We start from the raw sequence: 26,066 nt of genomic DNA, 5'->3' as shown, positions 1-26,066 counted from the left end.
AAATTTGTGAAGCATGTCAATATGGCAAACAATCTAGAAGCTCTTTTAAATCCATAAACTGTGTCACTACTACTAGACCCCTTGAACTACTACACATGGATCTATTTGGACCAACTAGAACCACAAGTCTTGGTGGAAACAAGTATGGCCTTGTCATTGTAGATGATTTTTCTAGATACACATGGGTCATGTTCTTAGCTCATAAAGATGAAGCATTTTCAGTATTTAAGAAATTTCATAAGGAAGTTACTAATTCAAGAAACGCTTCAGTTGTAGCTATTAGGAGTGATCATGGAACGGAATTTGAAAATTATCTATTTGACGAGTTTTGTAGTAAAAAGGGGATATCTCATAATTTCTCTGCACCTAGGACACCACAACAAAATGGAGTTGTAGAAAGAAAGAATAGAACTCTAGAGGAAATGGCTAGAACCATGTTGTGTGAGAGTAACCTCCCTAAGTACTTTTGGGGAGAAGCCATTAATACATCATGTCATATATTAAATAGAGTTTTATTGAGACCCATTATAAAGAAAACACCTTATGAACTTTGGAGAAATAGAAAGCCCAAAGTAAACTATTTTCATGTTTTTGGATGTAGGTGTTTCATTCATAATAATGGCAAAGATAACTTAGGTAAATTTGACTCTAAATCTGATGAAGGTATCTTTTTGGGATATTCTACATCAAGTAAAGCTTATAGAGTCTTTAACAAAAGAACCCTTGTTATTGAAGAGTCTACACATGTTGTTTTTGATGATACTAATGGTATCTCTTCTAGCAAGAAAGTAGCTCTTGATGATGATGCAGAAATTCTTGAAGAAAAGATTGATGAGATGACATTACAAGAAGATGAACCAAAGCAAATTGGAGAAGCATCAACAAGCCAAGAGGTAATTGTTGATCATGGGCTGACTAGGGCTTGGAGGTATGCTCATTGTCATCCTAAGGAATTAATTTTAGATGATCCTTCTCAACCTATTAGAACTAGAGCATCTCTTAGGAACTTAAATAATCATCTAGCATTTGTCTCACACTTTGAACCTAAAAACATAGAAGAAGATGAAAATGATGTTAATTGGATAAATGCAATGCAAGAAGAGCTAAACCAATTCACTAGAAACAAAGTATGGAACCTAGTTGAACGACCCACTGAATACTCAATAATAGGAACTAAATGGATATATAAAAATAAACTTGATGAAAATGGAATCGTGATTAGGAACAAGGCTAGACTAGTAGCAAAGGGGTATAATCAAGAAGAAGGTATAGACTTTGATGAAACTTTTGCTCCTGTAGCTAGACTTGAAGCAATTAGATTGTTACTAGCATTTGCATGCTCTAAAGATTTCAAATTGTTTCAAATGGATGTAAAATGTGCCTTTTTGAATGGGTATATTAATGAGGAGGTGTATGTAGAACAACCTCCTGGTTTTGAAAATCATCAATACCCCAATCATGTTTATAAACTAAACAAAGCACTTTATGGTTTGAAACAAGCTCCTAGAGCATGGTATGAAAGACTTAGCAAATTTTTGTTAGACCACGAATTCTCTAGAGGGAACGTTGATACAACACTATTTTTAAAGAAGAAAAACAAAAGTATGTTAGTAGTTCAGATTTATATAGATGATATTATTTTCGGTGCTACTAACAATCGCCTCTGCGAAGAATTTGCTGACCTAATGCAGAGTGAATTTGAAATGAGCATGATGGGAGAGCTGAACTATTTTCTTGGGCTCCAAATCAAACAATTTAAATAAGGCATCTTCATCTGTCAAGCAAAATACATCAAGGAGATGCTTAAGAAGTTTGATATGGAAGGAAACAAGTCAATCAGCACACCCATGAGTTCATCATGCAAACTAGACAAAGATGAATCAGGTAAATCAGTAGATCAAAAGATGTATAGAGGTATGATAGGATCTTTATTATATCTTACTGCAAGTAGACCTGATATCATGTTTAGTGTATGCATGTGTGCTAGATATCAATCTAATCCTAAGAAATCACACTTAATTTCTGTTAAGAGAATCTTTAAATACCTAATAGGAACAAAAACCATAGGTTTATGGTACTCTAAACATTCGAGCATAAACTTAATAGGGTACACTGATTCAGACTTCGCTGGTTGCAAACTTGATAGAAAAAGCACCAGCGGATCATGTCAATTCTTAGGAGAAAACTTAATCTCTTGGTTTAGCAAAAAACAAAACTCGGTTGCACTATCTACGGCTGAAGCCGAATATATTGCTGCCGGGAGTTGTTGTGCTCAAATCTTGTGGATTAAACAACAACTTGAAGATTATGGCATTAAACAAGATAAAATTCTCATTAACTGTGATAATACAAGTGTCATTAATCTAACTAAAAATCCAATTCAGCATTCAAGAACTAAACACATTGAGATAAGACATCACTTCATAAGAGATCATGTACTGAATGGTGATGTGACACTTCAATTTGTTTGCACTAATGATCAACTTGCTGATATCTTCACAAAATCTTTGAGTGAAGATCGATTTTGCATACTTAGAAGAGGGTTAGGAGTGATTGATCCATTCTAGTGATACTCTCCTCTAGTTCATTGATTTTGAGGATTAGTTTATGTTGGATATAGGATTTCTTATCTATGATCATCAAATCAGTTCTTAAATCCTAGATAAGTCCATAACTCTCTCTTTTGGCACGAAAATAACAAGATTTTTGGTTGTGTGCCAGAGTTCGAGTCGACTCGGATACATTTTAGAGTCGGCTCATGGGGGAGTCGACTCGCGCATATTTGGGAGTCGACTCGAGGTCGGAAATCCGACTTTTAATCCTAAGCGGAATGCTTTCCTTTTTACTTCTATTTTTAGCCGCCACTGTTCAAAAACCCTAGAGCCGTCTCCGACCTCGTCTCCGACCCACTTTAGGTCATCTCCGTCGAGGTTTCTTCCTATTTTCTGTGTCCTTCCCCGTTTTTAGGTCAAAAATGCCTAGGAAGGTCATTGTCCCGAGCTGAAAGAGACCCTCCTCCGCGAGTGGGGCCGAGCGACCGTCCAAGGCTCAGAACGAATCGGCGAGGCCACCACCTCCGGTTCCTTCCCCGCCTAGGCCGGTTTCCTCGCGCTCATGCGCCGGGAAGGTTGTCTCTACCGGGAGGCAAGTCAACTTTGACTTCCTCTCCCGGGAAGGGTTCAACCTAGGGCATCACCTTAGGGCCCAGGGTTTAGAGTTTTTCTGCACACTTGACCTCCCTACCTATCCAGGGTTAGTTAGGGAATTCTATGGTACTGTCGCACGGGTTAGCGGGGGTATTCAGGGAACTGTTATGGGTGTCCCTATTTTCATCTCGGAGGACTTCATTGCTTGAGTCCTCCATCTCTCGAGTGAGGGGATTGTTCCCACACACCCCTCCGATAGGACAGAGGCCCTTACGGCCATCTTAGGGAGTCCACCTCTGTCCCCCATAGAGGAGGTGTTCGCAAATCAGCTTTCGGCTGAAATGCGGCTTCTCCTTAGTGTCATCTCTAGGACTCTCTTCCCAAAGACTGGTAGGTTTGACTTTATTTCAGAGAGAGACCTAGCCTTGATGTTCTACCTCCTCCAAGACACTCCCATCAACTTTCCTAAACTCATCTACAAATACCTTTGTGAACCCCTAGACAAACCTAGGTTGAGTCTCCCTTACGGTATGCTATTCACTCTCATTTTTAGGGAGTTAGAGGTCCCTATCCCTGAGGGGGAACCCTCTCGCTCACTGCATTTTACAGATCACATGGGTGAGGGAACCTTTCATCGGATGGGATTCCACAAAGTCGGGGGAGTCTGGGTTCGGAAACCATCCACTTCCACACCATCTGACCCTACCACTCATCACTCCCCTAGCCCTGACCATGACCAGGAGCACTATACTGATCTTCCCACCTATCCTTCTACCTCTGGTCCTACACATACTGAGCCCTCCACCTCCACTGCCCCACCCTCTCAGCAGCAGCCCCTGAAAGTTAGAATATCTTCTGAGCAGCTTCGGGAGTTGCGGCAGGAGATAGTGAGGGAGCTGAGGGATGATCTGCTGAGGGAGCTACGAGGTCCTCAGACTGCTCCCTCCACCGATATAGTTCCCTCCTTAGCAGCCGTGACAGAGATGGTTGCAAACCTAAAGGAGGAAATATTCAATATTCGAAGCCTAGTTCAAGCTCAATACTGGAACATAAGTGACGTCAAGGACGACACAAGGAAGATGCGTGATAGCATCAGACATGAGTTAGGCAACCAGAGTCAGGGTGCAGAGCGGCTAACTAATGCGTTGATCTTCAAGCTTGACACCATCCAGGAAAAAGTGAACGAGATTTCCTCGACACAGTCTAGACTCACCCCGGAGATCATCGCACAGCTAGGGAACGTATCTGATGGGATAAGCTTAGTCCTGTAAATGAATAGACTTAGATCAGGAGCCACATCCTCCACTACAAAGAAACCCTAGAGTAGCTTTGTTTTCTATCTTATGATGTATTTGCTCTATACTTGTATTTTTCTCTACAATTATACTCAAATTAGCATCAATACAATGAGTAGACACTTTCTTACAAAACTGTGCAATACTTTTCTATGTTCTGCGCTTCTTTTTGCTATGATGACAAAAAGGGGGAGAAAATATGTTGAATTGAATATAAAGGGAATCACAAAAAAAAGAAAAAATTCTTAAAGCAAAATATAATTTGTTCTAAGTGGATTCGATACCTCGAGGCTCATTATCTCTCTATTGGGGCTCCTCAAGGAGTAATCTCCAGAATCTATTCAAAGGATATTCAGAGATTAGTTGAATCATACTCAAGAACAAAGTGTCAGATTTTCTCTCTGAAAGTAAGAATTTAAGCAAAAAAAAGATTCAAGACATTAAAAGAAAATTCAAAAATTTAAACAAAATTGAATGCATATGTTGAGGGGGAGAATCTAAAATCTTAAGAAAGCGAAATCATTAACTTCATATAAGCCAAACAATTGATTGCATGATATGAAGGCTTATATAATTCCAAATGAAAGGGGGAGCTTTAATTTCAGGATTTACTGATCCATACCTTTCAATTCTGGATAGATTAAAATAACCAGACATTTGAATTCATTTCAAAATTTTTACTGAATGTTTGAGCAATTCACTTCAATGATATTCAATGTTTTGTCATCATCAAAAAGGGGGAGATTGTGGAGTGATTGATTATAACCCTATTTGATTTTGATGAGCACAAAGTCATTGAGTATATTTTATGTTATACTAATGAATTCAATCCAGTATATCAGGCAAAATTTGTAAGAATCCTCTTTTGAGTGCATGTGGAAAACAACTTAAGTCAAAGGCTGAAACTCGAGTCGACTCCGGAGGATTTCGAGTCGACTCCAAGTGTTTCAGATGTTCTGGCACAGGCTCGAGTCGACTCCGGCACACGGCAAGTCGACTCCGACTGAGAACAGACAGCAGGACAGAAAGATGAATCTCAAATCCTGTCACCGAGTCGACTCCTGAAGAATTCGAGTCGACTCCGATGCTTGCCGAGTCGACCCCCGATAGTTTCCAGTCGACTCCAAGAAGTAACAGACAGAAAGACAGAGAAGTTGTTTTTGGACTCTGAGAGCCGAGTCGACTCCAGAAGAACTCGAGTCGACTCCAACGGTTGGCGAGTCGACTCCAAAAAGGCAAGAGTCGACTCTCAGAGGAATGCAAGACTAAAAGTCAGAGAGCCAACTTCGGTGTCTGAGAGCCGAGTCGACTCCAGCAAAGTTCGAGTCGACTCCGAGGTAGTTCAACTCCAAAGACAGAAGACCAGTATTCAGGCTCTGAGAGCCGAGTCGACTCCAAGAGAATCCGAGTCGACTCGAGGAAGTAAACCCGAAAGAAAGATCTTTGGATTCTTGAAAATGAGTCGTCTCCAGAAGGCAGAGTCATTTCCGGATATTGGCGAGTCGACTCCAAGTTTTGCCGAGTCGACTCCAGAACGAAATAGCACTTTATTTCAAATCTTGAACAGTGGGGGAGTCATCTCCAGTAAAGCATGAGTCGACTCCAGCAATAGGCGAGTCGACTCCGATCCCAACGGACACTGTGTCAGGAGTTGCAGATTGTGCAGAATGGCTCTAAAAGTGTGTCTAACGGCTAGTTTTCGATGGGGATTGCTTAAATAGCCAAAGTGAACAGTAATAGACATGAAGAGAGAGACTCCATTCAAAGCAAAAGGGATTTTCCACCTACCAAAGCCACTCAAAAGTAAATACAAGAGAAAGAAGGAAGAAGTGCATTGAAGTCCATCCTCCAAACGTCTTCCTCGCATTCGAGGCTCTCCTTCTGATAGCAAATCTTCAGCACACTCAAGAGGAGTTGCAGAGTTCGAGAAGCCCCTTACTTCACATCCAAAAATCTGTTTGGGGGCTTCTAACTCTTCTTTATTCATATTGCTTATATTTGCTTTTCAAGAAGCTATCCTTGTACTCTTTTCAAACTGCTTTTCTTACTTGATTCAATCAGGGGATTGAATCAAGGGTGTTAAGGTTAGTTGGTGAGCCGAGGGTAAAACCAACGTGTAAGGGTTTGATTGTGATTCCGGAAAAACAATCGAATGGTTCTAGTCGGTGAGCCTGTAAAAATCGACTGAGTTCGTTGTGATCTCGTAAAATAACAAGTTGGGTTGTGAGCTTGTAAAACAACCGGCTGTAATCCGAGGGATTATAGTGAACTCCCAAGTGAAGCTTGGGGAGTAGACGTAGGAGCAAGGGTTAGCTCCGAACCACTATAAAATCTCTTGTGTTTGTGATTGTTTCATTATCTCTTCCATTCCCTTCATGCACTGCATATAGTAAACTAATTAATCCACTTGCAATAAGATTTAATTAGTTACTCATTAAGTTTTTATTTGCAATAATTACTTAAAACCCAATTCACCCCCCCCCCCCCCCCTCTTGGGTTGTCTTTTTGGGCAACACTAACTCTAGAGTGCTGAGGGTGTTGTCTTGCTGGTGAAAGAGCTAACCTCCCAGCTTACGAATCTCATAGTTTATAGATTGTCGACCATCCAAGAAACACTAGCAGTACGAGATGTGCCACCTGCATGGGAAGTGCTAGAAGCATGGCGCGTGTTAGCCATGCGAGAACCCTTTAGTAGGGTTTGCCAATTTCCAGGTTCAAGGTTGGGTCATCACAACATATATCCATCAAAATAGAATTTAACATTCATGATTTAACTAAACATTCCCTAACACCAAAATATTCAAAATCTTTTAAACAAGGAAAATTTTCAAAGCATCCCATAACACCCTAAATACTACCTACTAAATCCTAAGGATCTAAAACCAATGTCTTGATACAAATTATTTGTCATGCCTCAACCCACCGGCACAAGTTGATCACACGACAGCTAGCTGCACATCTGATAGAATTTGGCACCATAAGACAAGCAAACCACCTAGAGGTTATTTAATTTCAAAATAGATTCTCCATGTGATAATGAACAAGCAGTGGCAATTAGAGCATTTGCTCATACTATCAAATAATTCAAATAACTAAACTTTAATGATCCAAAAAATCATCAAAGTCAAACACCCAAGAATTTCCATTAACATTGTCTTCAAAGCATTACCAAATAATACATAATCCTTGATCAAATAATTACTAAATATTTCAAAAGCAATGACCACAACTAGACCCTAATCTATTCAACACATTGCTCAAACTTAGTTTGCACTATCCCAAGTATTTGGAAAAAGGATAAGAAAATGAATAGTGAGCCAACAACCCAGTAAGTTACATATACACCTCTAGTTGGATCAATCAATATAATATACAAAGAAATATTTAGATAAATATAGATATCATTATCATTATATAAGAAAGTAAATAAGAAGATTTTAGGAAGGAGTTCCTCAGATGTATGAAAAAGTTTATATACTTAATGATTCACCTTTCAAGATACTAGGACAGAAACTATATTTAATGCATCATAGTGAGAAAATCCCTCTTTATATAATTTTCAATAACTAGTCTTGTGATAAGGCCTAAAAGTGACTAGTTCCTGGATACATGATTTGCTAGTAATCAGCTCCACTGGCTAGGTCAAAAGAACAAGCTGTGAGCATATGCTTGTGAGTGATCTACCGATAGTCTGGGCCCGAAATATATAATTTTCTTAATAAACATTGCGAATGATCAGCCCCACTGGTCAGGCTCTACTAATAGTGAGACTAGAGGATAAACATTAAATCCATTCCAAAACTGGTTTGTCACTCCTTAACAAACATAAAAGTTCCAATATCCATGAGCATTTAAACAAAATTTGACAAACCATTTCATATATTTTGATTAGGAAAAATCAACCAACATGTCTCTCTTGGTGCATAAAAGAAATCCAGCATCATGCTTAAATCAAGTATTTCATGCTTGATCCATTTTTTAAAATCTATTCTTTATGAAGGGTAAACATAATAGCAAATTTCAAATATGAAATTTGTACAAACAATTTCATAAATTTGATATTGTGAACTATTATTATAGCTGTTTACAAACATATCTTTAAAAACTAGGTAGAATAAAGTTTCAAATAATATCATCTGAAATGAATAGTGAAAATGCTAAAACATCACCTAAAACATATCACTAAATAAGTTGGACTTATTGATCTAGATTTATGAGGTCAAGAAATTTCATCTCAACCAGATTAAACATGACCTAAAACAAATACACTAAATCATTAGACTTCCCTTAAAAACACTTAAGTCCAACTCCTACGTTCAATCTTTCTTCACTTCTAGGAATGTGAAGCGTCCCACTAGGCTACGAGACCCTCTCAAGGCTCTATGACCTAAGATCCTTCCTGATCAAGGGTAGTGACCCTAGATCTGTAAATGAATGGCTCTACCTTTAGATAGTAGATCCCAAATCTAGGCACATGTCCGCAAGCCTAGCCCATTATTTGGGGATCCTTTCTATCCACTAACCCTATTTCCTTTTTCATAACCTACCCTAATCCAAACTAATTACCAAAATTAAATAGAAGGGAAGGTTAGGGTTTTACCTCAATAAAGTATTCAAGTATAAAATCCCACGATCAACTTTTCTTGTTTGGATGATTGCACTGCTATTCAAAATCAAGATCATAAATTAGAGAAGAAAATTAAGTTAAATGACCCATAGATCATCCTATAACTGGAACTAAATGGGTATTTAGAAATAAGTTAGATGAAAATGATAATGTTGTAAGAAATAAAGCTAGATTAGTTGCACAAGATTATGATCAAAAAAAAGGTATTGATTTTGATGAAATTTTGCACCTCTAGCACGATTAGAAGCAATTAGACTCTCACTTGCTTTTGCATGTTCCATGAACTTCAAAATATTTTAAATGGATGTAAAAAGTGTATTTTAAAATGATTATATTGTTGACGAGGTTATGTTGAACAACCTTCTCAACCCCTCGGATCCTTGGAGTTTCACTTTTGCACTCTTTCAAGATAATTCATGAAACTTGAAATTCTATTTAGTATTCTTATGTTATCATTGGTATTAGAGTAATGTTGGTTGAATACGTGGCCTTTATTTGTTTTATGATATGCAAGAAAAATCTCTATTTGATTGCAATACTTTTTATTCTCTTATTTTGCAAACCAAAGTACCTTGAAACCTTGATAATGACAACTTTTTCTATATCTTGAGTTAGGCCGAGATTTTGTAGGGGAATGTACACCTATAATTTATTTAAATATGGAAAAGCTCATGGCCAAACATTCCTTGTAGTGAAAGATATTTCAGTCCCTACATTACAAACCAAAAATTTTGTTTAAATATATATTTTCATGCAATGATTTTTATGTTCTAATCTTGGTACCTTGCAAAGTTCATAGAATAATCTTTTCAACGCTATATAACATGTTAATTTTGGAGCTTTATAGTAAAAGTCATAGCTTACAGAAATTCTTCATAAAATATGCTTGACCTAGGGGATGCCCTCGACCTTGCACGTGCATTCCACGTGATGCGCATCGACTTCCGTTAAACAAAAAGAAGGGAGAACTCCAGTCGGACCATGCTCGCAGGGTCTATAGACCCGGTCCTTCCGGTCTATAGACCGTGCTCAACTTGGTCCATGGACTGCGCAAGCACGCTCGAAAGTGCGTCTGACTGCGCATCAGCATTTGTCAATGGCCCCACAACGGAGTCCACGTGGCGCACATCCTACGCATCCACATGGCATACGCCTGCTGCGCATCCGCATGGGACAGTTGCGCGGCTGGGTCCTGCATGCCCACATGGCGCGCGGCCGCGCGTTCGCACAGCTAGCAATTTTTTTTGGGATATTATTTTTTCAAAAAAAGGGGAGAAATAAAAAATAATTAAAAATATATAAAATTAAAAATTGAAAAATATTTAAAGGAGAATATTTTTTTGTGAATGAGTTTCATTGTTAAATGTTATAACACTAGTATAAGGTACAACATGCTTATTTGTATAATGTTCTTGCTCCCGTGCATATACAGTGAAAAATAAGTGAAGAAATGGACGTTATTTTTGAAGAATTTAGAAATTATAAGATGAATCTTAAATACACCATGCAAATTCACATAGAATGATTAGACAATTTAATAAGATCTTTTAGATGTCATGGCATCGATGTCCCTATTTGAAAACAAATTATTACTCTTCTCAATTTCCTACCAACAGTATGGGAACTGTAGTACTCACTTTATGAGAAAAATATTGGAAGGGAGAAGTTCAAACTTTCTACAAAATAACTTGTGAGCTTGAGTTGGCTTAGAAGCATTTTATATTATCTAGGATTAGGCGAACCGTAATATTGTATCAATTTCTAAATCTTCTAGTGCATCATTGTAAAGTTGTTTCTTTTCGACAAAGGGAATAGATTGTTATATCAAGAGCATGGAAGACTTAGTAGGCATTATACCTTGAAATAATGCTTTATGTGATTGTAAAGAATGTGTCTTAAAATTTGTTCCTACTTTCTTAAATAGTCTCCTGTGTATATGACTATGTAAGAATTTAATTTGTAAATTATTTATGACATGTCATGTATCTTTTAGTTTACATTTGTTTTTATTGCTATAATAATATGCTCAAATATATGAATGAGTGGGAGTTCCAAAGTTGGTAGAATTTAAAGAAAGTTCTCACCTAGAACTTAAGTTGTTCATGCAAATAGTTCTAAATAAATGATAATTCAACATTCGAATATGGAAGATGATTGAGAGAATAGCCAACTTTTGGTTCTATCTTATGTTAGGTTATCAACAATTTCGTTCATTTTTTGCTAACTATAGATAAATATGTGTGCCATGTAATTCTTTTTGTGCTAGTATTTATTGTGTAAACTGTGTCTCTATATAGTAATTGTGAATATGGTATCTTCATCCAAGAATATCGTGGCTGAGTTGAACAAGAGTGATAAGCTAAACGGTGACAATTATAATATTTAGCACCAAAAGGTTCAATACATCCTTGAGGAACAAAAAATTCTAGCACTTAACTAGGATATGGTTGATGAAAGCGATCCTATGATGCTAGCAGTGATAGCATGCTGAAATTTAAAACTTTTTCAAAATCAATGGCTGTACCTGTTCGGGTTGCCTACGTACCCCTTCACAAGAGGGATCAAGCTATATGTAGTTCTTTTAATTTTGAAATTTGCAACGAAAAAATCGAATTAAATATTTTAATTCTAGCATGCATAAGAAATCAAATTTCAATGTACTACTACAAGTATTCATGATCAATATGTCGGGATCGTTTAAATGATTATGCTAAAATCATTGCATAATTAATTTCAGATCTGAAATGAGATTATTAATTAAGTTCTAAACTCAATTAATCTAACACCCAACTAATCTTCGAATGCCCATCAAATAGACTCTAAAGATTACTCTGTGAAGAGACCCAAGAGATATCCCTGGAGGATTGGAACCTATAAGAGATATCTTTGGATCTAGATTCATACCTTTATGAAATCTGAAAGTAATGGATCCGATGCTCGAGCTTCGTAGCCACACACTCGTCTAGCCTCTACGAGTAATCCCCGCGAAGCTCCTGGAGTGATCCAATCCCGCGGAAGTGCTAGCTTGCGCAGGATCTTCCTTTGCTGAATGTTGATCTTTTCGACGCTATCAACTTTTGATTCGCTTTCTTGGAAGAATTTGGAGGAATGGTTAGTAGGGATTGAAGAGGACTTAGATCTGATCTAAAGGCTTTTATCAGGGATCCCTATCAGCTATGGTGAGATGGACTTAGAGGAGATGGAAGTCAGCAAAATGAAAAGGCCAAATTTTCATTGTTTCATGGTCATGGCGACACTTGGAACTCTTCCTTTTAAAGGCATGCCATCTGATCATTTGAATTCGAAATTCAAATAGAAATCTGGTATCTTGTTGGCATATGAAGGGGTTGGTTGTAACAAGATAGATCTTATCTTGTTTGAATTCAAAATTCAAACAATAGATAGTTCATGCGAGTGAGATAGGATCGAAATGGATGGTGCTGATATTCCATCATCATCTAGCCATTCTTCCACATGTCCCACGATCCAAATCCCATCACTTTTCATTGAAAATCCACTTCCGGATCAAATCCCTCGAATTCAGCTCGTCCGCGAGTTCTAGGATTTTTAGAAGGAGTCGACCTTCCTGATCTCGAGTCGACTCCTCTCCATTCGAGTCGTCTCCAAAGTCCATCCGAGTCGACCCCAGAGCTTCACAGGTCAACACCGGCTGAGTCGACAAAGAGCTTCATCCCCTGATACGCCCAGCGAGTCGACCCCTTCAGAGCTCGAGTCGACCCCACCTGGAAAAACAGAAGAGGTAGTTGATGAGAGCACAAAAGTGCGATCTACACGCTGCTTAAATTAGTATTACTGCTAACATATAACGATAAAATCACTAAGTTAATATTATATTTTTATTTGGCACAGGTTAGTATAAATACGCATTTGGTAGGGTTTAGAGGGATGCATCATGGCCCCAAACCGCGCGGGCCCAATCCTGCCATGATCTGATCGAGCACGTTAGCACCCAAACATCCGAGCCCGCGTGCGATCTTCCAATGATCCTCGCATTCCCTCCCTTCCGGATTAGCATCCGCACTCTTCCAGAATAGAGATTCCCACTCTCACTTCATCACAAAGAAAAAGAACTTTTTAACCTCCAATGCCACGAAGAATAGCTGGAAATACTATTCATGCTGAAATCACTGTTCATATGAACAGTATTTCGAGATGACACTATTCATATGAACAGTGTTACGTGAACGCACTGTTCATCTGAACAGTATTACGTGAAACCACTGTTCAGCTGAATAGTGTTACGTGAAAACACTATTCATATGAACAGTGTTACGGAAATGTTTTGATGTCACTGTTCTTCTTTCTCCCGCAGCATCCCAACCTCGGCAGCACATCATCTTCTTCGCGTGCGTCCTCCCGCTGCCCAATCCCGGCCAAGCCAACGCCCGAACTCGTAGCCAGCACCTCCCCGACGTCCTCCGACTAAGCATGTCTTCATCCCTGCCATCTTTCTGGAACAACGGATGTTCTCCATGGATTTTCCATCCTCAACGTCTTCAAAGCAAGCCATCTTCTTCAGCCATTTCCATACAGTTTTTTTATCAACTCCCCAGGATCTTCTCAGCAAGGTCCCAACCGAAGCACATTCGTCCGCGTCACTGTGCCTCCACCGCGGCCGTGATTGGCTCCTCCCGGCGTCTCACATCCGCTCTTCCCAGCATCGCGCCCAGCAGCCGGTAATCCCAGCCTCCTCCGCGTTTCAGCCGCATCATCCTCCTCTTCCGTGATCGACGTTCCCATCGATCACGCATCAAGATCTTCTTCTCCCGGCAAATCCCCCAACACCCGCGACTGTTACCCCTCCATCAGGGATCCATCACCCGCCAAACAAGGATGGGCAACCTATAAAAGGAGGGTGGAGGTGTTCGGCTGAGGAGAGAAAAAAAAAACCGAAAACAGGGGAGCTCTGTTTTCTTGGAAAGAAGAAAGGAAAAAAAAAAAAAGTATGTTATGTTGAAAGTCCACCGTCGGACCGAAAGGGAGAGAAAATGAAATTTCTTATTTTTATTTTATTTTTATTTGTAGAAAAAAGAAGCATTAGGCTTCATCATCAATCTTTTTACTTTTTGTAATCATTTCTTTTTATGAAATCAATTGGTTTCCTTTCATGCAATCCATATTCTAGGTTCAGTTTAATTTCTACTTTTTATGCAATGCATTAAATTTTCTTTTATGCAATTTATGTTCCAGGCTTTGATCTTCTTAGCACTATTTTCATCCATTTTAATTTATGCCAAAGCTCTTCTTTGATTAGTTAAATATATAAATGCTCTTTGAATCTGACTACCTGTCTTGTAGTTAATTTCAATTAGAAAACATTCTCTGGTAGACTAGAGAATCATTCAACATCCTCATAGTAATGTTTTTCTTCTATCATTCAAAAATTGATTTTGAATCCGAGTGAACGTTTTAATTTTTATGGAACTCCAATCACCTCCCTGTGGATCGACCTCTTACGACTACTATTCTTCGAGTAGAAAAGGTAAGAGTAAAATTAAATTAAACTTTGTTTGTCGGTTCTAACAACGATCTGTTTAGCATATTTTTGCGTAAACAGGAATCGGACAACAAAATTTTGGCGCCGTTGCGGGGGAGGCAAATCGAGAAGCAAGAACGATCACGAAGATCAAATTGGATTTTGGATGCCCGGAGTGAACGCACTCCGGTAGTAAGTTTTTATTTTTATTTTTATTAATTTTTCTTATTTTGATAATTTCTAGTTAATAATTTCGTAGTTATTAAATTTTGAAATTTGAAATTCAAAATTTAAAATTCAAAAAAAAATTTGAAATTTTTTTTCAAAATTCTAAAATTCAAAAAAAAATTTAAATTGAAAATTTGAATTCTGAATTTTGAAATTCGAAATTTAAAATTTTGGAAAAAAATTAATTAAATGAAAAAAATTTATTATTTTTGCTAGTAATTGATAGGGTGCAATCCCCCGAGGTTATCATACCTCTATTGGGACTCCTTACGGAGTAATCTCCAGAGCTTATTCAACGGGCATTCGGAGATTGACTGATGCATAACGATTGTGTTTAGTTTACATTCAAGTTATTGCTATATAAAATTTTAAAAAAAAATTTAATTTTTTTTAAAAAATAGTAAATTAAAAAAAAATTGCTTGCTCATTTAATCAGTACAACCTAATGACATTGCATAAACTTAAAAAAAAAAATCATTGATTATTTGCTGCATTTAGTATTAAGATTTGCATAAAATAATTTAAGGGCAAAATCCATTAAAAAGATAAGGTCGGGAAGTCATTACCTGTCCTTAGCCCAAAAATCACCACCTTGCATACATATCCTAAGCCAAATTAAATTAAAATCAATTAGACGTTGGCCTTAGGGTTTTCGAGCTCAATTAGGCTCTTGGAAAGAAGCGGCCGAAAGCCACTCCAGTGAGGATTTAGTAATTGATGATGTCTAGAAAAGTTTTACAACAGTGAGAACTGTTACGGGTATTGTGGTATCGGTGTATCCCTTCTGGCACCACCACACACCCCGGAACTTTCCTGATCACTGGTTACTGGATCGCTTAACTGGTAAGCTCAAGCTTAATCTGAAAGGGAGATTAGAAGCTGTCTAATCTAGAGAGAATTTCAGGAACTTTTTAACCTGATAAATCTCTGTGCAACTAGATTTAAGAAACTACTAAACCTCACTTAATTCTAAGACTAATAGGGTCAAATTGTTGTGTGGTGTTGGTTGTGGTCATCTGTGTCTAGCCCTTCTCTTCTTTTAGGTTTTCGTTCATTGTAGGAGTCAAATATAATGAAGTATTGATAATGTATGCATGGTAGAAGGTCATTAAGGGATAAGTTAACCCCATTTGATCCAGAGATTGACAGAACTTTTCATTACAACCTGCGAACTATAAACCAACCGTCAATCTTTACAATGGATGAACATATTAGAACTTTGAATGAGTTGTTTGCACCCGCATCCGCTAGTCCCCCTACTTGCATAGTATTACCAATTAATAATGCAGCCCAATTCGAGATTCGGGCTGCAATAATAAACATGTTACCCAAGTTTCATGGGTTCGAGAGTGAACAACCCTACATTCATCTAAATAAATTTTTGACAATCTGTCAAACATTTAGAAATCAAAACTTAGATGAAGAGGGTATTAAATTAAGGTTGTTTCCCATGACTTTAGAGGATCGTGCTGCTGCATGGCTGTATTCCCTTGCTTCAAATTCCATCACATCATGGGAACAACTATCTAGGAAGTTCATGGCTAAGTTCTATCCCATGGTAAAGACTGAAAAAATTAAGGATGCCATAAGAACTTTTAGAGAAAAATCTGAGGAGGAATTTTCCCAACTTTGGGAAAGATTCCATGATCTACTGGTCAAGTGCCCGCACCATGGGATTGATAAGGCTGATCTGGTCTACTTCTTTTATAAAGGACTAACTCCGGCACATAGAAACATGATTGAGTCCATGCACAAGGATAGGTTCATGAACCAAACCCTAGATCAAGCCTATGAATTTCTTATTGACTTAGCTGAAAATGCCCAAAATTAGAGTAGCTATGGTGAGGAAGTAAATAGAGATGAGTTCGAATCTAGAAAACCAGGTAATTATGAAATGAAAACAGATCCAGAACTCAAAAATGTCATGTCCAATTTGGTGACTGGAATGAACAACTTAAGTAAAAAATTTGATGCTTTCACTGTTTCCACTAGTTCGAGTTCATACAAAGAGTCAAATCCCGTCATGAAAGTGGATCACGAGTCATATAGTTTGTGTGTCTTATGTAACAGTTCGGAGCATCTAGTGGAGTGCTGCCCTAATCTGCCCACCATAAAGGCCGAGCAAGCAAATGCTCTAAATTCATAAAGTGCCTTTAAGAAGCCCACTCCTAACTCGTTCAGCCTAGTTTACCACCCTGATAATAGGTTCCACCCAAATTTCTCATACAAGTAGAATCAACCTATTCAGCCTCAAGGTGGTCCACCAGATTTTCAGAATAACTTCCCCAGGATAGGTCCATCACAAATGAACCAACTATTGGTTCCATCTGTACCTCCTTATAATGCCCCTATCCCACAACAACCTTCATAATTAGAAACCATGATGGCTAATATGATAAAACAACAACAAGATTTTATCAAGCAATAACAACAGACCAATATAGCCCAAGCTCAGACTAACCAATTCCATGCGCAAGCGATTACAAAACTTGAGGTTAGTCTAAGCCAAGTAGCAAACTCTCTAGGGAAAAGGAAGAAAGGTGAACTACCTAGTCAACCAGTGCCTAACCCTAGTAGACAACAAAATCAAGGTTAGAGAGGTCAGTATCAAATCGATTCTAATGGAAATCCGACCTATGAAGTCCAGGCAATTACCACTTTAAGGTCTGGCAAGCAAGTGGACAATAAAGTCCAACTTCCTGAACATGAAAAAGAAAATAAAAATGAATCCGATAAGAACCCTATTCAGAAGAGGGGTCAAGAACAGGACAAAAAGGAAGAACCCATAGAAATATACAAACCTAAGGTTCCCTTTCCCAGTAGACTTCAGGACTCCAAGAAACAATCTAACTTTGATGAAATCATGGAAGTCTTTAAAACTGTTCAAATAAATATACCTTTTCTCGATGTGTTGCCCAGATAGACAACCCAAGAGGGGGGGTGAATTGGGTTTTAAAATAATTTAGCTATTTAAAATGTTGTGAAGGACTAATTAAAACTATTGCAAGTTGTTTAATTAAATGCTATGTGCTGTGAGTGATATGAGAGGAAGAAGAAGAGAGACAATCAATCACAAACACCAAGTTTTATAGTGGTTCGGAGCTAACCCTTGCTCCTACGTCCACTCCCCAAGTCTCACTTGGGAATTCACTATAACCCCCTTGGATTACAGCCGGTTGTTTTCCAAGCTCACAACCAAACTTGTTGTTTTACGAGCTCACAACGAACTCGGTCGGTTTTTTCAGGCTCACCGACTAGAACCACCCCGATTGTTTTCCCGGGATCACAATCGAACCCTTACACACGTTGGTTTTACACTCGGCTCACCAACCAACCTCAATACCCTTGATTCAATCCCCCGATTGAACCAAGCAGATACAAGTTGTAAATAAAATAGACAAACAGAAAACTACGCTTCTCAAAAGCAGATGGAAAACAATATAATCTGAAAAGAGTTTAGAAGCCCTCAAACGCTTTTAAGTTGGAGAAGAGGAATGGCTTCTTAAACTTCGGGTCTCCTCTTGAATGTGTAGTCGACTTGAATGCAGGAGGAGGATTTTTTAATTGCTGGGAAGATGTAGGTGGATGCAGTTAATGCAGCTCTTCCCTCTTTTTTCGTTGAAGAACAGGTTGCAGAGATTGAATGCTTGAATACTTGGAGTGGAATGGTTGTTCTCTACTTTGCTACAGTCTTCTGTGGCTATTTAAACCAACCCCCACGGAAACTAGCCGTTAGACACCTTTTTCTGCCCGTTCTGCACACTCTGCACAGCCTGACAATGTGTCCGTTGGTGGGTTGGAGTCGACTCGCGCGATCAGGAGTCGACTCGTCTGTAGCGGGAGTCGACTCATACTTTTCCGGAGTCGACTCGGCAACTGTTCCAGATTTGAATTAAAGTTGCCTTCGCGACTGGGAGTCGACTCGTCTTGACCCAGAGTCGACTCGCCAACTTCTGGAGCTGACTTGGCTTTCTCGGAGTCGGCTCATCCCATGGAGTCCGTGGATTTATTTTTGAATTTGGTCCACTCGAGTCGACTCGTCAATCCTGGGAGTCGACTCGGCGCTCAGAGCCCGAACTCCCTATCTTCTGTCTTTTTGGCTCGTCCAGTCTTGGAGTCAACTCGAACTTCCTCGGAGTCGACTCGGCTCTCAGTTTTCGAAACTTGGTCTTCTGCCTTTTTGATGTGAAGCTGCCTTGGAGTCGACTCTAGCTGTCTGGGAGTCGACTCGAATCTCAGAGGTAGTAACTTGGTCTTCTGTCTTCTTTGTGGTCGCGGAGTCTCGGAGTCGACTCGCGTATTGCGGGAGTCGACTCGAATCTCAGAGTCCGAAAAATGCTTTCTATCTTTTTTCTTGTGTTTCTCTGAGAGTCGACTCTCACTTTCTTTGGAGTCGACTTGCCAACCATCGGAGTCGACTCGCGTTCCACTGGAGTCGACTCGAATCTCAGACCCGAAAACTGCTCTCTGACTTTTCTGCCTGTGACTCCTTGGAGTCGACTCATACTTCTCCGGAGTCGACTCGGTAAACATTGGAGTCGACTCGCGCACTTCGGGAGTCGACTCGTTGACAGATTTTGAATTGAAGCTTTCTGTTCGTCTGTCTGTTCTCAGTCGGAGTCGACTCGTACCGATCCGGAGTCGACTCGAGCCCGTGCCAGTGAACTTGATACGCTTGGAGTCGACTCGTGATACTCTGGAGTCGACTCGAGTCTCAGACTTTGGTTCAAGCTGACTTCTTAACTTATCCAAAATACTATGAACCAAGTCTAGAGACACTTAGAGAAGATTTTCACTGAAAATACTTAATTGAATTCATTAGTAAACAAGAAATATACTCAAATGCTTTGAGCTCATCAAAATCAAATAGGGTTTTAATCAATCACTCCACAATCTCCCCCTTTTTGATGATGACAAAACATTGAGTATATGTAAAGTGAATTGCACAATAAACAATGAAATAAAATCCATAAATGAATTCAAATGTCTGGTAATTCAATTTATCCAAGCTTGAAAGGAGTGAAACAGTAAATTTCGGAGTTAAAGCTCCCCCTTTCATTTGGAATTATATAAGCCTTCATATTATGCAATCAATTGGCTTATATATCTTTAATGATTTAGCTTTGTTAAAATTTCAGATTCTCCCCCTCAACATATGCATTCTACTTTGTTTTGATTCTTTGAATTTCCTTTTAATGCTTTGAAGTTTTTGAACTGAAATTTTAGTTTTTAGAGGGAAAATCTGTCAATTTGTTCTTGAGTAGGATTCAGCTAATCTCCGAATATCCCTTGAATAGATTCTGGAGATTACTCCATTAGGAGCCCCAAAAGAGAGATAATGAGCCTCGAGGTACCGAATCCACTTAGAACAAATTTGTGTGTTTTAAGAGTTTATCTTTTTATTGATTTCCATTGATTCCTTTTACATATTTTATGCATATTTCTCCCCCTTTTACATATTTTATACATATTTCTCCCCCTTTTTGTCATCATATCAAAAAGGAGGTAATCAGAACACACAATCAAACATAGATCAAAAGGCACAGTATTGAAGAAAAATGCGGCTACTCATTGTATTAATTTGTATGTAAGTACATTTCAGAATACAATAAGTAAAGCAAAACAATACATGTCAAAACAAAACACAAAAAGTAGCTATGGTCTCCTCGAGGATGTAGCTCCTCCTCTCGAGGATGTATCTCCTCCTCTCGAGGATGTGGCTCCTCCTCTCGAGGATGTGTCTCCTCGAGGCATGCGCTCCACGAGTGATTGGACCGCATTGGTGACGTTCTCGAGCTGGCGAATGATGGCCTGGATGGCCCTGCTCTGTGTCGTATCCAGCTCGAGCACCGACTTCTGCAGTCCGTCCAGCTTGTCGATGAGCACATTCGACAAGCGCTCGGCCCCCGCGGTAGTGGTGGACATGTCACGGCCGATGTCATCCCGCATCTGTCGAGTGGTGCTCGTGACCTCACCCATGCTATGGAACTGGGCCTGCATCAAGGTCCTCATGTTGTATATCTCTTGCCGCACCTCAGCCGTCATGTCAGTCACGGCTGTCAGGGAAGGAACCAACGCGGAAGATGTGGGCGCAGGAGAGGGAGTAGACATCGAACCTCGGAGCTCCCGAAGCAACTCATCCCTCAGATCTCGGACTATCTCCTGCCGCAGCTCCCGGAGCTGCTCAGGATCAATGCGGACCTCCATGGGTGGTGGAGCCGAGGAGGAGGGTCCGGCGGAAGTGGTAGGAGCAGAAGTGGGTGGAAAGTCTGGTACGTCAGGAAAGTCAGAATCGGGCTCAGGACTGGGGGAAGGTCTGGTGGTCTGTGTGGTGATGGATGACTTCCTAATCCAAATCCCCTCTCTCTTCCGAAACTCCATCCTGTGTAGGGTCCCTGCACGCGTGCGATCAGTCCATCGCAATGCGCGAAAGGGTTCCCCCTCAGGGATAGGAATCTCGTACTTCCTAAATAATAATGTGAAGACCATGCCGTAGGGTAGGGTGAGCCTAGGTCTGTCTAGTGGCTCACACATGTATCGATATATGAGTTTGGGGAAGTTGATTGGGGTGTCATGAAGCATATAGAACATGAGAGCTAGGTCTCTCTCAGATACAAAGTCAAATCTCCCGGTCTTAGGGAAGATGGACCTAGACAATATACTCAAGAGGATCCGCATCTCAATCGGTAGTGAGCTAGCGGATACCTCGTCTATGAGTGACTGGGGTGGATGCCCTAGAACGGCCGTAAGGGCCTCAACCCTGTCCTCAGGGTGTGTGGGAGCCACCCCTACTAGTGGAAGGTGGAGGATGTGGGCAATAAGATCCTCCGTAACGAACAGAGGGACACCGGCTACTGTGCCCTCGATACCCCCATCTCTCCGATGGACGGTACCGTAGAACTCTCTAATGAGTCCTGGATATGTGGGGAGATCTAAGGTGAGGAAGTACTCTAAGCCCTGGGCCCTGAGTCTATCACCTATAGTGAACCCTTCCCGGGAGAGATAGTCGAAGTCGACATATCTCCCGGTGGTGACGGCCTTCCCGGCTAATGGCCTCGCGGGAACCGCCCTAGACGGGGAACGAGCCGGAGGTTGTGGCCTCGCGGGATCGTGCCGAGCCTTGGAGCGCCGCTCGGGACCGGCCTCGGGTCGGGACCTCTTCCGGACTACGGTCTTACGCGGCATAATGACCTAAAATGGGAGGAAAACCTAATGAACGGTGAAGAACCGACGGAAAAGTCTTGGGGACGACCGGGGACGACCTAGAAAGGGAGGAAAACCCTAGGGGACGGTGAAGGGTCGACGGAAAAAGCCTTGGGGACGACCTAGGAGTCGGCTCTAGGGCTTGTGAACAGTGGCGGCTTGAGAAAGAAGTGTTTTCGAAACGACAAAGTTAGGGTTAAAAAGTCGGATCCCGACTGCGAGTCGACTCCACTGAGTCGCGAGTCGACTCGACCTCGAGTCGACTCCAGAATATGCGCGAGTCGACTCTCCTTATGCGCCTGTAGACCTCGAGTCGACTCCCGACTATATGTGAGTCGACTCCCCCTCAGCTGCCATCTCTGCGAGTCGACTCCCGCAAATGCGCGAGTCGACTCTCCCTCAGGAGCCGACTCTGAAACTTACTCGAGTCGTCTCTAACTTTGGCACGCACCTAAAAATCATGCTACATTCGTGCCAAATGAGGAAAAAACACTAAAATATGATCTGATTTGATGATCAGTGAAAAGAAACTCTATTTTAACCACAATCTAATCATCAAAATCAATGAATCTAGTGGAAGCTACCACTAGGATGGATCAATCACTCTTAATCCCCTCCTAAGCACACTAAACCTCTCTTCACTTAGGGGTTTTGTAAAAATATCTGCTAATTGATCATCAGTATAAACAAATTGGAGTGTCACATCACCATTCAATACATGATCTCTTATGAAGTGATGTCTTATCTCAATGTGTTTAGTTCTTGAATGCTGAATTGGATTTTTAGTTAGATTAATGGCACTTGTATTATCACAATTAATGGGAATTTTATCTTGTTTAATGCCATAATCTTCTAGTTGTTGTTTAATCCACAAGATTTGAGCACAACAACTCCCGGCTGCAACATATTCAGCTTCAGCAGTAGACAATGCAACCGAGTTTTGTTTCTTGCTAAACCATGAGATAAGATTTTCTCCTAGAAATTGACAAGACCGCTGGTATTTTTTCTATCAAGCTTACATCCAGCGAAGTCTGAATCTGTGTATCCTATTAAGTTTAGGCTAGATTCTTTAGAGTACCATAATCCTATATTCTTAGTTCCTATTAAGTATTTAAAAATTCTCTTAACTGCAACTAGATGTGATTCTTTAGGATTAGCCTGATATCTAGCACACATGCAAACGCTAAACATAATATCAGGTCTACTTGCAGTAAGATACAATAAGGATCCTATCATACCTCTATACAGTTTCTGATCTGCAGATTTACCTGATTCATCTTGGTCTAATTTGCATGATGAGCTCATGGGGGTGCTGATTGACTTGTTTCCCTCCATATCAAACTTCTTGAGCATCTCCTTGATATATTTGGCTTGATTGATGAAGATGCCTCCTTCAGACTGTTTGATTTGAAGCCCGAGGAAGTAGTTCAGCTCTCCCATCATGCTCATCTCAAATTCACTCTGCATTAAATCAGCAAATTCTTCGCAGAGGCGATTGTTAGTAGCACCGAAAATGATATCATCAACATAAATCTGTACTAATAATATATCTTTGTTTTGCTTTTTCAGAAACAGTGTTGTATCTACATTTCCCCTAGAGAATTTATGTTCTAATAGAAATTTGCTAAGCCTCTCATACCATGCTCTAGGTGCTTGTTTTAAACCATAAAGTGCTTTGTTCAGTTTATATACATGATTAGGGTATTGATGATTTTCAAAACCAGGAGGTTGTTCTACATATACCTCCTCATTAATATACCCATTTAAAAATGCACTTTTTACATCCATTTGAAATAGTTTGAAGTCCTTAAAGCATGCATACGCTAATAATAATCTAATGGCCTCAAGTCTAGCTACTGGAGCAAAGGTTTCATCAAAATCTATACCTTCTTCTTGATTATAACCCTTTGCTACTAGTCTAGCCTTATTCCTTATAACAATTCCATTTTCATCAAGTTTATTTTTATAAATCCATTTAGTACCTATAATTGGATATTCAGAAGGTCTCTCTACTAGATTCCATACCTTATTTCTAGTAAATTGGTTTAATTCTTCTTGCATTGCATTTATCCAATTGACATCATTTTCGGCTTCTTCTCTATGTTTGGGCTCAAAGTGTGAGACAAAAGCTAGATGGTTATTTAAATTTCTAAGGGATGCTCTAGTCCTAACCGGTTGAGATGGATCATCTAGAATTAGTTCCTTAGGATGCCCGTGAGCATACCTCCAAGCTTTAGTTAGCCCATGATCCACAATAGCCTCTTGGCTTGATGATGCTCCTTCACTCAACTTTTGATTATCATCTTGTAATGCCATTTCATCTATCTTTTCTTCAAGAATTTCAACATCATCATCAAAATTAACTTTCTTACTAGAGGAAAAATCACTAGAGTCATCAAATACAACATGTATAGATTCTTCTATAACTAACGTTCTTTTATTAAAGACTCTATAGGCTTTACTAGTTGTAGAGTAACCTAAGAATATTCCCTCATCAGATTTAGAGTCAAATTTACCTAGATTATCTTTTCCATTATTATGAACAAAACACCTACATCCAAAAACATGAAAGTAATTGACTTTTGGTTTTCTGTTTTTCCAAAGTTCATAAGGTGTTTTCTTTATGATGGGTCTCAATAGAACTCTATTTAATATATGACAAGAGGTATTAATGGCTTCTCCCCAAAAGTACTTAGGGAGGTTACTTTCACATAACATAGTTCTAGCCATTTCCTCTAGAGTTCTATTTTTCCTCTCCACAACTCCATTTTGTTGTGGTGTCCTAGGTGCAGAAAAATTATGGGTTATCCCCTTTTCACTACAAAACTCATCAAATGACAGATTTTCGAATTCGGTACCATGGTCACTTCTAATAGCTATTACAGAGGTATCTCTAGCATTGGTTACTTCTTTATGGAATTTCTTAAAAACAGAAAATGCTTGATCCTTATGTGCTAGGAACATGACCCATGTGTACCTAGAATAATCATCTACAATAACTAGACCATCTTTATTTCCACCTAGGCTTGTTGTTCTAGTTGGTCCGAATAGGTCCATGTGTAATAATTCTAGAGGCCTAGAGGTAGAGACACATTTTATGGATTTAAATGAGTTCCTAGATTGTTTGCCAAATTGACATGCTTCACATATTTTGTTCTTTTCAAATTTTAATTTTGGCAAACCTATCACGAAATCTCTTTTAACTAGTTTAGTTATTGTGTCCATGCTTGCATGACCTAACTTGCGGTGCCATAACCAACTAGCATCATTATCTTTAGTTTCATTAACAACTAAACATTGGTTATGTTTTGTAAGATCTTCCAGGTCTACAACATATACATTTCCACGTCTAATTCCTTTAAAAACTAAACTATTGTCATTAGGGTTTGTTATAATGCATAGTGATGGTTTAAACATAACATCATACCCTTTATCACATAGTTGACTAATGCTTAATAAGTTATGCTTTAGACCATCAACATATCTAACATTATCAATAAAAGTAGAAGGGGTGATTTGAACTTTACCAATACCAATGATGTGACCTTGGTTGTTGTCTCCAAAAGTCACAGCACCTCCCTTCTTAGCTTCAAGGGTGAAAAATTGATCCTTGTCACCCGTCATGTGCCTTGAGCAGCCACTATCCAAATACCAGCAGTTTTTGTTGACCTTGGCTGCAAGACACTCCTACACAAGCAGATTATATAATTTTAGGTACCCAAGTTTTCTTGGGTCCTTCATGGTGAGTCATGTTGGTTCCTTTTGGAACCCATACCCTTTTAATTTTCCTTTTTGTTTTACCTTTCCTAAAATTACACACATTTGCTTTATGACCTATAGTTCCACAACAAAAGCAGGTTATTTTCTTAGTTTTACTTTCCCCAGCTTTAACAAAGAAGTTACTAAGAAGTTTTTGTTTATTTCTTGGTTTATACCCTAAACCCGCTTTATTAAATACTGCTCGTTGACTATTGAGTATCATATTTAACTTTTCAGAACTACATGTAAATTTTTCAACCAAAGGTTTGTATTTGTTAAGTTCTTTGGTTAGTGTTTGATTTTCTGCCTTT

The sequence above is a fragment of the Phoenix dactylifera genome, chromosome 14, assembly GCF_009389715.1.
Source record: "Phoenix dactylifera cultivar Barhee BC4 chromosome 14, palm_55x_up_171113_PBpolish2nd_filt_p, whole genome shotgun sequence".
NCBI lineage: Eukaryota > Viridiplantae > Streptophyta > Magnoliopsida > Arecales > Arecaceae > Phoenix > Phoenix dactylifera.
The sequence above is the reverse complement of the archived record's forward strand: the minus strand, read 5'-3'. Positions refer to the sequence as shown.